Below are 16,419 nucleotides of genomic sequence, written 5' to 3'. Positions count from 1 at the left end.
TATACAATTTTATGATACATGATGTTGAATATGGCAGACTGTGCACAATTGTCTTTCAATTAAGTTTTACATTGTTAAACTACAGCATTTGTCAGATCTTTTCTGCTGATGCATAATGAAAGAGACTTAATGATTTTAGGACTGTAATTGGCAACACAACATAAATTTTCCTAGGCTTGACAGCAAATCTCAATAAAGGGACAGGCAGGGAGGGGCATGACAAACCAGCATCTTTGGCACTTGGAACCTTGAGAAAATTCTGACTTGAATAGCAGTTCAATTCAAAATAATTCTACAATTACATAACGTATAATTGAGGATGGAACCCCTTCATACTTAGTCCAATTCAATATCAGAACAACTTAAAGGTTTTGCACAAACTCTGCAACAAAAGTAGTTAGTTATCAAAAAGGTAACTTACTTACCTGGACTGCATTCCTCAGATCATCAAGGGCTTACAAACAGTTTGTATTATGGTATGATCACACCATTTGAATATATCTAAAGGAATATTACGGCTTGCAATTGCTACCATGTAACTTAAAGTGCCAGTAATCAAGCTACTAGTAATTCTTGCAGACAGTATCCAGTAGGCTTCCAAACATCTATAAGCAATGGTATGCCAATTCAGCAGCAACTGAGTTGAGGATACAACAAGAACAAGTCCATAGGATGTCCAGGACAAAAGATACATAGATTGGACACACTGTTTCAGTTCCAAGGTCAGCCACAAGAGGGCCAAAATTGACCTCCACCTTTGGATTCACAACATCTACAAATGTACCGGCTATCATCACAATTGATCCACAGGTTTCTAAGTCATTGCTCCAGAAACACATAGTATACACAAACATACAAACCAAAAACTTAAACACCAGTACTCCATTTTACATGCCAAGTAAAAACAGAGATTTCTGAGTAGTAAGTTATTTATGCAAAAGAGAGGGGAACTAAATCAGTGGTATTATAAACAATTGCAGGCAAGTGTCACAAAAATTAGTCTAGTGGCAAAGCGGGTTTGGATGCATCCTCACTCCCAACCCAAACTCCAGCACATTTGAGCAAAATAGCATGGTTGTGCAATCATGACATCCCTGTTGAACGTAACTGATAAATTATGCTGCGAGTACAAAGATTTGCATCAATCTTAGTACTTTTGCAAAGTCTCAGAGTACTTTTGAAGGACACTTTGTAAACCATGAAACAAATGTCCGGCTGATTATGTGCTTTACAGGCTTTCTCCTGGACCAATTAACCTAGTTCCCCTGGAGAATTCCAACTCATTATAGATTGCTATCTCATGTGGCCTTATGTCAGACCATCCAAAAAATGGACATAGAGACACAATCTCGTGTGATGGCCTTATCGTGTCTCGGCTAACGTTTGTTTGGATCTGAGGTGTAAATGATTAGCATTGCAAATCACATAGGGAAGACCCTGTGTTGAAAGTTAAAAAACTAGCTGCCAAGCCAGTACCTCTCACAATGCCAGTGACAGAAGCTGTAAGACAAGTTGAATACTGCAAACTGTCTACAAAGACAAAAACAACCAAAGAATGGCCTGCTCTAAGAATTTGTGCAAGTTGAATTTGTGCAATGATAAATTGGTTGCTTATATTTTCAACATGAAAAAGAAAAACTTACATACATGTAACCATTCTACAGTATTTCTATATAATATTATTGTTCATGGAAGTCTGGGGTGAAGATAAGGGCTAATGCAAAACATAAAGAATAAATCTATGTTTTCAGCTTGAATAAAGCAAGCAAGCACTACAGTAACCACTGTTTCAGTACCAAGGGCCAAAATTGACCTCCATCTTTGGATTCAACCAATGTATAGTGTACCAGCTATCATTACAACTCATCCATAGGTTGTTAAGTACCTCTGTAAGTAATTTTGATGAATATTATCGAAAGAACAGTTTTTATGACACACTTATGTCCATAATGAAGGAAGAAACTTACTGCAATGGTAAATGTGCCCACATTATGAAGATACTTCAGCCAGTGTGCTAATGAGTCTGAAATTTGTTGAATGGCTTCATAGTAATTTGATAGTGAAAATTTCCTGAATGGGATATGTGGTGAATTTTTTTCTCATTTTTGGAGAAATAGCAGCAAGCAATTTTGAGAACCAAACAACTACATAAGTGCGGCCTAGGCCTTTTAAAAATCAAAACTACTTATTTGAGACCCATTTCCTAAATGATGGGATAATCATTACCACCATCTCTAGCAACTGGCAACCATCCAGACTAATTTTTCCACTTGGTGCCACTTGACATTTGAAAGGAGAATGTTTGAATGTCCGTTCAGTACTTGAAGTGCCTAGTGGTACATACTAGTTTTACATGAATAAGCAAAGTTTTCATTGCAAAGCATAATGTTGCTCTGCTATCTGGGTAACCCCACCAAGATGGTGGCTTCCTCAATATATGCCATCTTGACAAAATAGACCAAGAGTTGTTTTTCATAGTGGTTTGTAGCCCATCAAGAATATCAAAGACTGGAAAATGTTGTCTTCTTCAAAATTTTATTTTGACAGTCTACTGCTTCAATCAAGGATGTTATTATATTGGTATCATCACTATACAAAAACAGTGCCGTGGGAAGACCCTATTGAAGAGGTAAATTCTGTATAATTATTTAGTTTTCTGTCTTAACTTAGGATGCAAACAGGACCTGGTAAGTCTACGCAAGCAAAAGGTCATGGCTGGAATTTCGTCAAGGTGAACTTATCAGAATTCACCACATGCCACAGGTGCCAGATCCAAACTTGCCACACGAAACCTTTAATTTGCGTCTCCCAACTTCCCCGCCGTGCCTTGATTCCAAGGCCCTTCCATCAATCAGCCAAGCAGATGAGTTACTCTCTGCCAAGGAGTCGTCCCGCAAGACGTAAATGTAAGTTCAGGACCTAAGTCGCTGTCCAGACGCTCGGCAAAGCTCTTACAGCGTGTTCCAATCTGCTAATGCATGTCCCATCACCCCATCAGGAGAGGGAGAGCACGACGTGTCATTAATCAGATATCCGCATCTGCTGCTCCGCCCGCTAGTAATTGATTTTTCAGGTACAGGATTGAGCCAGGCATTACGACTATCAGACAGTGGGGGGGCAGGAATGCACCGAATTGTCTCTATGGCACGTGGTGGCATTTGTCTTATTTGAATAATTTTTCAACAAGGAAACAAAGGTAAGAATGAGACTAATATGTAAAGTAAGTCAAGGTAAGGCCAACAGTGTTGAATTTATTGTACTGAAGATATTTGTTAGAAGAATGGTTGAACCAACAGGGGAAGAAAACCTACTGACGAAAGATATCTGATAATGTGACCAAATTTGTATTGATATTCAAGGAAACGTAATAACACCATATTGATGCGATTATATGGAAGACATCTTCTGGGAACCTCAAAACTGATGCGAGCATGCAAATTAGAAATATCTGATGAAATCATTCACCATTGCAAAATTACAGGTGTCAATCACTTAAATATATGCAAGTTCAAGTGATAGTCTAAGAGTAAAGGACATGAATTAAAGAATACATTTCTTTTGCTGTTGCAAATGAGGATCAGCCAATATAGGGAAACAAATGAGGAAAATCATAATTTGATATCACATTCTCCAACGTTACCTCTGCACAAGAAAATCTGACACTGCATTCAGCCTTTCACTATTGACTGTATCCTAAATCATGGTTCAAAATTTATTTCAGTAATAGAAATAGGGGCAGTAAGTTCAACATGTAGGTGCACAGAAAAATTAGGCTGCGCAACATAAGATAAAGCTCATAATTTTTTTTGCACATCAGCAAAAACTACTTACATATACTTGCTGCCTCTCTTCATAACTTGAATCTGAGATTTTATTACTTATGTCAAAATTATGAACAAATAATAAAAAGAAAGTTTTATATTTACTCTGATAATTGGATGCCAAGAATATGCTGCATACAGTGTACTAGTGTGCAATTAGTGCCTTAAGATATAGAACTTTCTGTAGAGTTTTCTTGGTGCACGAGGTTCAATTTTGGGTGCACAAAAGTGCAAAAAAACTATGCTCCCAGTATTTACACGTATTTCCAGCCATGAAGATGTATGCATTCTAAACATGATTGCCTGGATTTGCACCATGATTGCTTTCATTGATTCCTCGTAGTTTGACCTCTGTCCTCAGGGTAGACACTGCAGTCTGACCTCCTTTGCTTGTCAGTACTTAAGTTCAGTCCACTCCATGATGGGTTCAGCTTAGGTGACAGCACACCATTATACAGACATCAACTATGAAATCATAAGCAACACAGGTAACGTTTATCTGCGGGGTAACCTTTATCCGTTGTGTTGCTAAATGGAGTATCCAGGGATATCGAGTCGATGGACGGTAGTTTCAAATTGTGATATTTTCAAAATATTGCAGTTTGAAACTACCATCTGTTGACTTGATACCCCTAAATACATTGTTTTTAAAAAGAACAGATAAAGGTTACCCTACGTACAACGTATAACGGTGAACTAGCATTACACACTGTCAACTAGGGGTGTGAACCAGTACAGAGTTGTGAACATTACTTCAGTATAGGCCAAAAATACTGGAACTCGATGTACCATATATACAAAACGAATTTACATTTGGTATATACCTATTTGTGACTAAAGACATTTATTGTAAATCTTACCACAATGCCAAATATTTTGCAGTGGAAAAATTGAATTTGAAAAATTGGGCATTGAAATCAGCATCATTCTTGATATTAAGAGATTCTCTTGTAGGTTTAGGGCACAGACTAGTTCTGTTCTGGTCAAAACTTTGAATAAACATTGTCTCAAGTTGTCAGTTGTCAGGGGACATAGCACTCCCCCCCCCCGACAACAAAAGTTTTAGCTCCTGCAACTAAACAATAGGAGCTTATTGACTCATTTGCATTAACTGTGTCTTAGCCTTGCTATCCTTTGAAATCCAAATTGTCTTCAGCTTGACCTTGCCTTACCTTTGTTTTCTTAGGAATCCAAATTTTCTTCAGTCTGAATTGTCTTAGAACGTTTCCTATTGGACATCTGAAATTGTCTTCATTCATAGTTAGAGTATAAAAGACCTGTTTCTTGCAGATCACTTCAGTGTCACTGACGAAGGAAAGTGGATTCTTTCCGAAACGTCTGACCGTTTCAAAACCATATCCAGTTGCTTGAGTAACTACTTTTTGGTGTGTCAGTTCACTATTATGTTCCTTTCATAATGAAGAGTACATGTGTCTTTGTTACTGTAAATGCAGAAACTTTCGCAGTGGTTTAATGTTCGCGGTTTTTGCGGTGGCTGCTTCACCGCAAAACTCAAAACCACCGCAAACATTTTTCCATGGCAGTAAGAGACTACAGTGCATGGTGCTACTGCAAAATTAAAACCACTCCGAAAAGTCCTTTTTCCAGCTACAGCAAAATTAAATCCACGCAAACTCAAATGCATTGACAGTACTTTGTCAACTAGCTCAGGTACAAGCACAGGTCCAGACTTGAACCTGAGTAACCAATTTCTGATCCTATATCTTATGTCACACTTAGGTTAAACACATCCCTATTGACAACAATTTTGTTTACAAGCTGGAGTCTTCTACTTCAGACAGTAAAGTTGCAACATACACAGACTTATAATGCTAGCAGTGCAGGCCTATCACAGTAAATAAGTGAACAACCCACAACAGTGACCCTAACGGTTCAGCATCAATCAGCTACATGCATGAGACAATCATGTGTTCTCAATGAGACACTAAGGAACAACTATCTAACAGTCCACCATCAACAACCTTGGAAGAGGCCCTTGTAACAGCTCCCAGTGGAACTCTCTTATGAGACCTCACCACGATTGCTCTGCCAATAATGCCAGAAAAGGAAGGGTTCTAAAAATCTCAATTTAGATTAACATCTGCAATAATTTTCAACATTTTACATTTTTACATTTCCAACATTGGTAAACAATGCTAAAGCAAACTGTACCGAATCCTGGAAGCCTACAAAAGACATATAAGTCATTTTTATACAAGGCAACAGCTCTGTACAACAAGACTCTATAGACCTCCATTTTAGTGACAAGTGTCTTTGTTTTTTCTGTAAACGCTGACCTGTATCATATGAAACTTTATCTTAAAATGAATCTTTATGATGATATTTTTAGAATGACACTCTCGGGCTAACATTAGCCAACTATGTAATTTGGTTTAAAATTTCAGTTTTTGTTTTAAAACTGCGAAAACCAAAATAAAGTTCTTATCTTATCTTATCTTATCTTATCTGAGGCTACAGAGCCTGCAGCTAGAAAGACAAAATGGCTGACACCGCAAGTGATGGTGGTAAAATCTCAGATTTCAAGATTCTCAAAACAAAAAAAGAATTCCCGTTCATAGGTCGTAAACATTGCAACAATCATAACCACTTATCAAAAAGCGTCAAGCGTGTCATAGGCAGGATACACTAATATACATGTATGTGCTGTAAAAAAGTCCTGACTTGGAAACAAGCATGGCATGAATACAAGTAGATGACTTGACAAGCTGTGGCAGTTTCATGACAAGAGAGGGCCACAGGGTGGGTGTTGGCATGGCAGTTGTGGTGTGCGTGTGTAAAGAGAAGAAGATGAAACGTGATACCACAGTTATTGTTCCTGACAGATTCAAGACTCAGTGTCATGCAAGCAATCTGCTATTTACCAGCCAGTCCCAAGCAGGTCAGCTCAAGGGCATCATTAGTTATACATGTACCTAGAAGACAATAGCAGTAGCAATACACTTAAGTCTTATTCTTCAGTAGGTCACTACCATGAACGCCCAGCAAAACAAAGCATTTAAGTCTCTCTAACTGCAAAATAAAGCATTAAAATCCCTTCGTTGTTGAGCAATATATAAAATAATAGAAAAAAACAGAGGAAGAGTCTGATGAGCCCCTAAAAAAGGCTGCCCTACACTTTCGCTCCTATCTTATCATCTTCCCTAGGTTTAACATCAATAAGACCACAACAATTTAATAAGTTGGTTTTCATACCTTGAAAAATATACATTTTTGTATGCTTTAACTGAGTAAACATAATAAAAACTGAAGGCTGAGGCCTACATTTTAATGCCAGTTTTGTGCACTCAGTTTTGGGGGGAGACACACTCATATTCAAGTTTTTTTCTCCATGCCCTTTGCTTTTATGACTTCTGTTTGCTATATTTACACTTTAAATGTCCAAGAACTATGGAGAGAAATTAGTGTGGTCTTAACAGGCCAACTAATCCTCCACATTCTGACTTGAGCATGCTAAACTCTCTCCACAAAACTCCTGCAGTAACAGCTCCACAGGGCACCAGTAACCTGCTCCAATAAAACGTCACAGCCCCAGCAGGACAGTACCTGCAGCTCCCTACAGGGTGCTACTCACGGCCATAAACTGGGCGTTTATATGTGGGGTGCTCTACCGATGGCCCCCTGCAGGGAACTATCTACAGTATATGGCAGGGCAGTACAAATGATATCTAGCAAATCAATAGAGCTGTCTTAGTTTGAGATCATAAAATCATCATGTTGAAATCTTTCCAGGCTAATTGTAAAGACAATCAGGATCAATGGTGGGATCACGTAAAGAGGTCTGGAGTTCGAATCCTGCTGTGCCACCGATCTTGTACCCTTGGGAAAAACACTTTTTACGGCTTTCCTCACTTCACTCAGGTGAAAATAAGTATCTAGCTTTGGCCTGTCCCTTGGATAGGATGTTAAATGGAGGTCACGTGTTTGAGGAAAGCCACACCCCACACATGATAAAAAACCTACCACATTTTTCAATAAAGAGTAGGGGTCTGCAAACCTTACAGTCGGTATATACATGTAGGCTACAAAGCCTTCAACATGTCAAAGTTGGTGGCCTCAAAAGAAAGAAGAAGAATCTTAAGTATGCTTAATATATTCCCTCTCTCATTAATATATTCCCTATGCATGGTGTTTGTCAGAAAAGCAGTGACAATGTCAAAGCCACATAATAGTGAGGCTAAAAATTACTTGGACTAGAAATTATCTTAAATTCAAAGCAGAACTGTTGGCAATGTGTGGGTAGTTGCAACAGCACCCGTCATGCTATGTTGACCAATTGTGATTAGTCATTGTTTATTCTTTTTAAATTCATTTCTGTTCATGTTCCAAAAAGGAAAAACACACAATAATAATACAATAAGGCAATACATATTCCACGGATCCAAAGCAAAAGTACAACACAATTAACAAATGGAAGAAAAGAACTAATGCAACACTAACACAGGAAAAAATTAAAATAACACATGGTTTTTACATTATTTACATAACCTGATGCACATAGATAATGAGAAAAATAATCAACATAATGCCAATCTCACACAGTAATTGAAATAAAGAAAATCAAACAAACAGGTATATAATGAACAATAACATCTAATTTTTATTTGTTTTTAGAAAGCAAGAAAGACCTTGATACAGGCAGTAATCATGTTATTGTTAGTGCCCAGATTTTTGGACATGAGCCAAAACAAACTCATATTCATGCACACGGTACATCCCTCCCAGTGTCAAGGCTGATTAAAAACAGGTTTTATACTCATCCCGTGACACTACAATGGGTGTGGCAATTTAGCACCGAACAAAGAAACATGATAAACTTCTCTGTGTCAGTTCTACGCTGCATGATAAATGGTTGGACTTCCATTATGAAATGTCATGAGTACAGAGAAAAGATTGTGACGATCAGTGACTTCAGGCTAGGTATAGAATCTCAGTCAGATATGTTCTAAGTCTTATGTTGTCATGCTCATAAAGAATTGTCTACTAACAGACATGAAGGACAGAAGGAATATATGCACAATACATATGATGTACAAAATGACTACTAAACTGGTGAATGTACCGACTACTAAGTATCTCATACCAGCCCAGCAAAGAAAAAGAAATAGTCATGCATTCAAGTACTGGAGCTATAAACCCAAAATCAAAAACTTGTTTTCCCTAATACTATCACAGAGTAAAACTCGTTGCCACATAGTTCTGTAGGAGTATCCTCATTAGACAGATTTAAACAGCACTAGGTCTTGTAGTTAGATGTGTGGAAGGTTAGTTGTGACATCTTGTTTAAGTGACAGCAAAGCTTGTGTGTTATGCTGAAGGGCGCTTATACTGATCAAATACATACAGATAGATAGAAATGCAAAAACACCTCTCCTATGTCTTTCCATGCCATCTAATGATCTATTAATGAAAGTCGTATAAAGCCCCATACCCTTCCTTTTTGTAAACCCCACAGGTACCTATTACTGGTAAACACTATTTCTATTGCCCCTATCTGGCCTATGAATTCTTGACATAAGATATTCTCAACCTGTCCCTTGAGCAACTGTGCTTTTACAAGACGATCGATACCTTTAGATCAATATGACACTTTTATAATCACTTGCTTTAACATCAATTAACAATGTCAAGTCAGGTGTAGATATCATGTCTTTGTTACTGGTTATGTTGCTATTGAAAATGTGTTAAAACATACAAACACTGCACAATGCACTATAGCAAAGTGTCCTATTGGGTTATTTCATAGACTATTCAGTGCAGAAAAGAATTTGAGCCTTGCAATTGCTAGAGACCCAACATCATTGCATACTAACATCATACACAAATCTTTGTGTATCTTTCTAGATTATAGATGGAATGGCCAATTTCTATATAATGCAAATTTGTAAAAATCATTTTGATCTTTTGAATTACATAATCCTCATCTGATAGTTCTTGTCTGTTGAAACTACACAACCACACATTTGACTTTCCTTGGTGCTGAAAGTGTTTACCTTTCCTTGGTGCTGAAAGTGTAACTGTTAGCAACACCAAGCTAAAACAACCATTCATCAGCACTATTATCCCATAGATGGACAACCATGAATGACATTGTAATTATAGATCTTCAAGCCACATATTGATCAGTTGGCCTATATCTCCAACCACCTGTCCTGTTCAGAAAATTATTTTTTCTGCTTTGCCGGATTTCTAGGTACTGTGGTCTAGACCTAGGTCGGACTACCTTTCTTTACTTCATTGGTTTTGCTGATCTGTACACACATCCAGGGCTGCCAACTACCCTGTGACTATTCTAACTTAATATTCATTCCTACATCATAGATTGCCATAAAAAACGTAAAGGGATTCTTGAACAGAGAAAAGTTCTTCTGGAATAAGAATATGATATGATAGAATTAAAAACAACAAATATCATGGTTGATTACACCAAGCATAGTACCATAAAAGACTAGACGAGTAATGTAATCAGAAAGTGAAGCACAGAGACAAAATCAAGTTTGATGCTGCCATGTTGACACTAGATTTCAATTGAGTTTCCATGAAGCAAATCATATTTCCTGCCTTGCAAAATGCAGTTCAGACATGCAAAATGCTGGAGCAAGATGTCAGGCTTGAAAATATCATTCAAGAGGGGTTCCACAAGGTGGTAGATTAGACCCACTACTTCCAAATACAAATAAGCACTTTTGACTCCTATAGTCATACATGCTAGATGGTTTGAGTGCTGGCAGAGTTGCCTTTTCTGTTACTTGCCTAGCCACTAATGAATTACAACAGGACTGCGATAAAAATCATGATTATGGTTTTGAATGGGGGCAGGATCTTACATGTTTATCTTTATCACCAATCTACCCTACCTAGTTCTTAACGGCTAGCTGATAACATGCATCAATACAGGATACACTTTTAAAAGAGTGTAGGTTGACCCAAAAGGGTTGAATTGACTGATCAAATAGATTCTAGAAAAAGAAACATTAATTTATCATAGCATCTTGTCCCTGCTACATGTTTTAAGCCAGAAATACATCTTTTCCATTCTGACCTCTTCCCTGCAATTAGCTTCTTTGTTAATTGAATTGGTATTGATTCAAGCAGAAGCTAGTAGGGCAAAGGTGAGATGTACAAATTTATTGCTTGACCGTCTTCCGTTTTACAGCTGTCTTATCTGCCCTTATTTGGAATGCCCTGTTCAAGGTGTGGCCTGGGTCAGTGGTTGCGTTCAAAATTATTCTTTATGAAGAATACACAGTTGTAAACTCACTCTGTCATATATCTTCTAAATACTATTGCAATTTCCATCCAGAAATACTTTTGAAAAGTTCATAATCAAGATATGGTACTCAAACAGTCTAAAAAGAGTTCAAAGAGCTTATACCTCCATGAAATATTTAGAGCAATTTATCTAGCTTTTGTCCTTACATCAAAAGCTATATCTCACCTAAAAATTAAAACCAGAGCACGTGCAGATCAAATGATTCAAAAACTGAAAATTCTGCTGCGATGCTAAGTTCAGTCACTAGGAGGCCAAAAATTCATGTTGAACTTTGCATCCACAACCTACCTAAATGTCGTCATCAAATCCAAACAGATGTTACCTTACTGCTCAATACAAACACACAGACTAACAAACAGAGCCAAAAATATACCTGAAGACTTTCGATTTTGTTTGTACAAATTGTCAGCCATACAAAACCAAGACTACCATATGTACACATTGCCTTACATGTGAACTTACATCCATAGATATCAATTACTATAAAGTAAAGCAATTCAGCAATCTTTCTGTGACTGAAGTATTCATGAGATGGCCACTAATGCAAATACATGTAGATGCATTTCAGGTATAATGGACTTTTCCTGTCTCTCCACTTACGCAATATAGAATCTATTACATCTAGTTTGTTGCCAATTCAAAATCAAGCCAGTACTGATGGTCATAAAGGGTATCAAAGTTAAGGGACATTTGTCTCAACTGTTCTAATGGCCATATGTATGAGTGATCTCCATAACCAATACAGCTACTCAACAGAAAGCCATCAGGCAAGGTATAAGCCAGTAAGCCACTTACGAACGGGCGGCATCATTCTGCTAACTCTCATAACAGATACAGTACCTTAATGACACATGGCAACTTCTTAAACAGCTGCATGAGATATGCATCCTATCTTGTGCAAATTATTTTCCCCTTGATCGAATCTTGCCACATCATAAAATGTAGCTATTTTGAGAAACCAAGTTACTTTTCCTGAATACTATGCTAGGCATAGAAATAATAATATCTTGATATCATATAATAAGTAGATTAAAAAGTTATCAGGCTGATTATCTAATAGGTTTTGGTTCCCTTTTATCTTTTAACTAAATGTTTTTGCTCATATTCTGGTAATAACAATTAGTAATCAATGCTTACAATGGAATAAATAGACTAATGCATTTTAAGAAAGAGGGGGAATTGTGAGGCCTTTATAAGGTAATGCACATTCATGGTAAAGCAATGAACATTCAACTCCCAAATGTTGACATAAAACAGAAATCATTTGACCTTAAGTTTCTTTGCACATAACCAATTGAAGCTTAAAAACAACAGCGTAAATACATAAAATGATTGGTAAAAAAAAACAAGAATTTATCTATCATTTGTACTAATTCAGATAATGCCCACAGTACTAATTATAAAACCATAATATTATGGAGAGATCAACAGCAAATCCCTTCTGTCTGATCACATTTTAAAATCAACTGATGACATTATTTTGATAAAAATGTGTTTTGAAATATAAATTAAATGAGTAGAAAATTGCAATGATTAACTGGCTTCCAGCTCAACTTGGTACAGTAAAAATGTGCTTCTACATTTCAACAAAATCATATGAACTAGACAATGATCACCAAGTGTAGCCAAGCATAACTACACCAGGCAAAGTGAACATCAAAATGAAAGTCATGCAGTGTAGCAGAGGTCAAGGCACACTGTTTTACCATTATACATAATATATGAGATGGGGTCAAAGCTACAAATCTCCATGACACCGAGTGCCTTTGATGCAAAAAAGGACCACACCTATTACATGGTTTAGATTTATAGAGCTGTATAGGCTACACCAATTTAAATCCTTGGGTCTTGAACATTTAAGGTGAAAATATAGCAAACAGACAAAGCAATGTGCAGATCGAGTGGAAAACTTGAATGAGACTGTACTTACTCATAAAAATGAGCGCACCCATAAACTTGATTCTCAGACTTTGTGTTTGTTATGTTTGTCAAGTTAAGCATATCTCTTTTTTAAATTTGAGAACTAACTTTTCAAATTTGTGTGGACTTTTGTTGTAAATTTTCACCCACCCATTGTTTAAAAAAGTCAACTCTAAGAAAAAAAACAATGGGAAAACTGAATATCATTGCAGTTGTTATACATTGTCTTTGGAATTAGTGAAGTTTCTTATAATGCAAGTGCATTTATAATGATCAGTACGATTATCAAACTTGCAACTTGTGTTACTATAAATATTTTGTATCAAACCATTTTGTAAATGCTCTAAAGTTAAAGTGTGATTTACGAGAATCTAGGGACCAAATAACAAGGTACGTGTATGTACACACGTAGATGGTACTAATCAGAATAATTCTTTTATATAGCTTTGAACCAACACACACTAGCAATCAATGTTTTTAATATCTAGTAATGGCAAAGTGAAGATTTTCAAGTGCCTCAGTAAAGTTCTTTAAAAACTTCATAGATATGCTTGTCAGAGCAATTCAAGCCACAATTTAGGAAACACTGCCAGCTTTGAGTACTGATCAGAATAAAACCCACTATAATTATTTTATAAGAAACACTTTGCAATTTCTTCCTCCATAAAATTTGGATTGAATTCGCTCCTACTAAGTCCTAGTTGTATATCATAGGCCCGATGTTTCTATTTACAACCAAACAGCTTATATGATAGAGGTAAACATGTATTAGGTACATGTATGATGAGCCATGCATAGGTCAGTTTTCCTAGAATGTGGCTGAAGTGATTTTACAACATGGCCTTCTAACGACTCATCATGTCACAACTTATGCTATGTCAGTATAAGGTAACCTTTAGCCTACCAAGGCAACAGTTTGGCATCAAATTTGCATTGGATGTAGGGTTTGACAGCAAGGAAAAGGTCAAGACTGAGTACACAAAAGATAGTTTACTTCCATTCAGCCTAGTTTGCATGCCTTCAACAGGGCATTGGTACTTTTACACTTTCCAGGAAATTGCAAGACAGCAGTATGAAATGGTATGATGTATTACGATGCAATCGCCTACTGGATCCCCTACTAAATGAATTGTATTTCATTACTTGCATAAACTGCCTTGTTTGCATGAACTCTTCCAGTTTTTTGCTGCAATTTGTAGCCACATTAAAGTCATAATCTTAAGTCTTTTCTAACTTACGTTTTGCATTTATCACAAAGTTTATCTATAATAATTATAGTACCATGAGAAACAGGACCTGGTATAGGTATTTCTTTGCCAGCTAACGTTCATACAGTGTGGAGCATTTCATATTCCCCAGCCCTGACATTAAAAGTCAGACTCAGCAACAGCAAACATACAATTTACAGTACTGTAGACTAGTTACTTCCTTCAGCTTACTTTCTACATGTGAATCCACTAAAATTAGAGAGCTTTGTTTGTTTGTACTTCAGCTTATGGGCAATTTTATGATTCTATTATACATCTATATGATAATATGTGTAAAATAAAATCCAATGGAAAATTTCATGACATTGATGCATCACTGTAATGATCGTTATGGTAATTAGGTATCATAATGACACTTATAATGTTCCCATTTATTGAATCAACCAAGGAATGCATGCAGAATTCCCAAACATGGTAATTAGACACTCATATATCTGGTTTAATCATCTCATTTTCCCAAAAGAATGTAGGGGAAACAATGAATTAACTTGGTGATGGCACCCACAAAGGCCAAACCAATTTTATTTGTTGTTTCTTGGATTTCTCAACCCTATTTTTTTCCGATTTGAAAAAAAAAAAATTTCAAATTGATGGTCACACCTTGTGTTGACAAAATTTCACAGCCTCTCCTTTCTCAAATTAACTATGGGCTTTAAAATTTCAGTAGCTGTACGTGCCTATTTTGGACTGTATTCTATTTTTATAATTTTCCTTTGGACTCTGCTATACCAGGGACCCCCTAGATGTTGAAAGTTTAGGTTTTCCTGTCCAATCTCTCCTAACCCTGACATGTTGAAAAGCTAAAAAAACTTTTTTTTGACCGACCAACCCAATTTTTTTCCAAAAAAATCCGAAAAACAACAAATAAAATTGGTGTGGCCTAACCTACATTCTGTACATCAGGATTCTGCATGTTTCTGTAAGCGTGCACATCTGTTGGATTACAGCAGAGACAGTCTGTCCTCCCGGCTTAATCACTGTCTAATCAGGATGTGCTTTATCAATGCAACCTGTGCTTTCAGTTGAACTGGGGGGCGGTCTGGTAATTTCACTGGAAACAAAACTACTTTGGCTATGACGTTTTAGATTTGCCACAATTGAGGCACCAACCCTAGGGAATTGGTATGAAATGTGTTTGTTTAGACTGTACCATGTATGCAGACTGGAAGATACATGTAACTTGTGCTAAAGAATGGTCGGACAAGTTAGTAAAGTCCTTCACACACAAAATGGTGCCTAATATATAAATTTGGCCAGTACCTAGGTCTGTTTTTCACCCCTTGGGCCACACAGCTTTCTGCAATCACTATAGCAAGAAGCTAGTCTTAGATCTACCAGTAGTACTGGGTGTGGGTTCAACCTCTATACATTTTTTGAAATACTGAGCAGAGAGAGCAGTATGTATGCCCATGTACTTGTATTCAGTATGACTCAAACTTACAATGTACATTGTCAATCTACCGTAATCTACATGTACTAATAAGGCGAATACTCTTATCATACTTATCATATACATGTACCCTTCAGTCTGATAAAACAGGAATTTTGCTAATCAATTATTTATAATATAATGATTATTAAGTTTTATTTTGCACACAAGTGTGACTCATAACACAAAAAATAGTGTACAAACATGCACATTATACATAATTCACCTACATAACACAAACATTTGGTACACCAATGCACCCATGCACTGACAGTAAAAAATTGCTTTTACGCACCCCATGTTTCAAGCCCTGATCTATATGGTAATGTTATGGCCGTTCAGTATCAATCTGGGATTTATTGATGGCACCTAGTGAGACCTATCATTTACAATCACTGTTTACTCTGCATTATATTTACTATGGTTGGCAGATGGGCCATGGGAGGGCAGGTAGCGCTTTATCTGCAGTGTAACCTATATCCGTTGCTTTTAATTGCATTTTGGGATATCAAAATATTGCAATTTGAAACCAATGTTTGTAGACTTGATATCCCAAAATGCAATTAAAAGCAACGGATATAGGTTATTATCAATAGTATCAAAATATTGCAATTTGAAACCACAGTCTGTCAACTTGATATTTCCTGAATACCTTTTTTTTTAAAACAACAGATAGGTTACCCTGTGGAT

At 36.8% G+C, this 16,419-nt stretch overlaps 1 protein-coding gene across 35 annotated transcripts in view; it reads right to left on the bottom strand.

Moving 5' to 3' along the window:
* The window catches only part of LOC118408405 (neurexin-3-like), a 220,668-nt gene that overhangs the window by 17,058 nt on the left and 187,191 nt on the right, over nucleotides 1-16,419 (bottom strand). The window lies entirely within an intron of this gene.

The sequence above is a fragment of the Branchiostoma floridae genome, unplaced genomic scaffold, assembly GCF_000003815.2.
Source record: "Branchiostoma floridae strain S238N-H82 unplaced genomic scaffold, Bfl_VNyyK Sc7u5tJ_1583, whole genome shotgun sequence".
NCBI lineage: Eukaryota > Metazoa > Chordata > Leptocardii > Amphioxiformes > Branchiostomatidae > Branchiostoma > Branchiostoma floridae.
The sequence above is the reverse complement of the archived record's forward strand: the minus strand, read 5'-3'. Positions and strand labels throughout refer to the sequence as shown.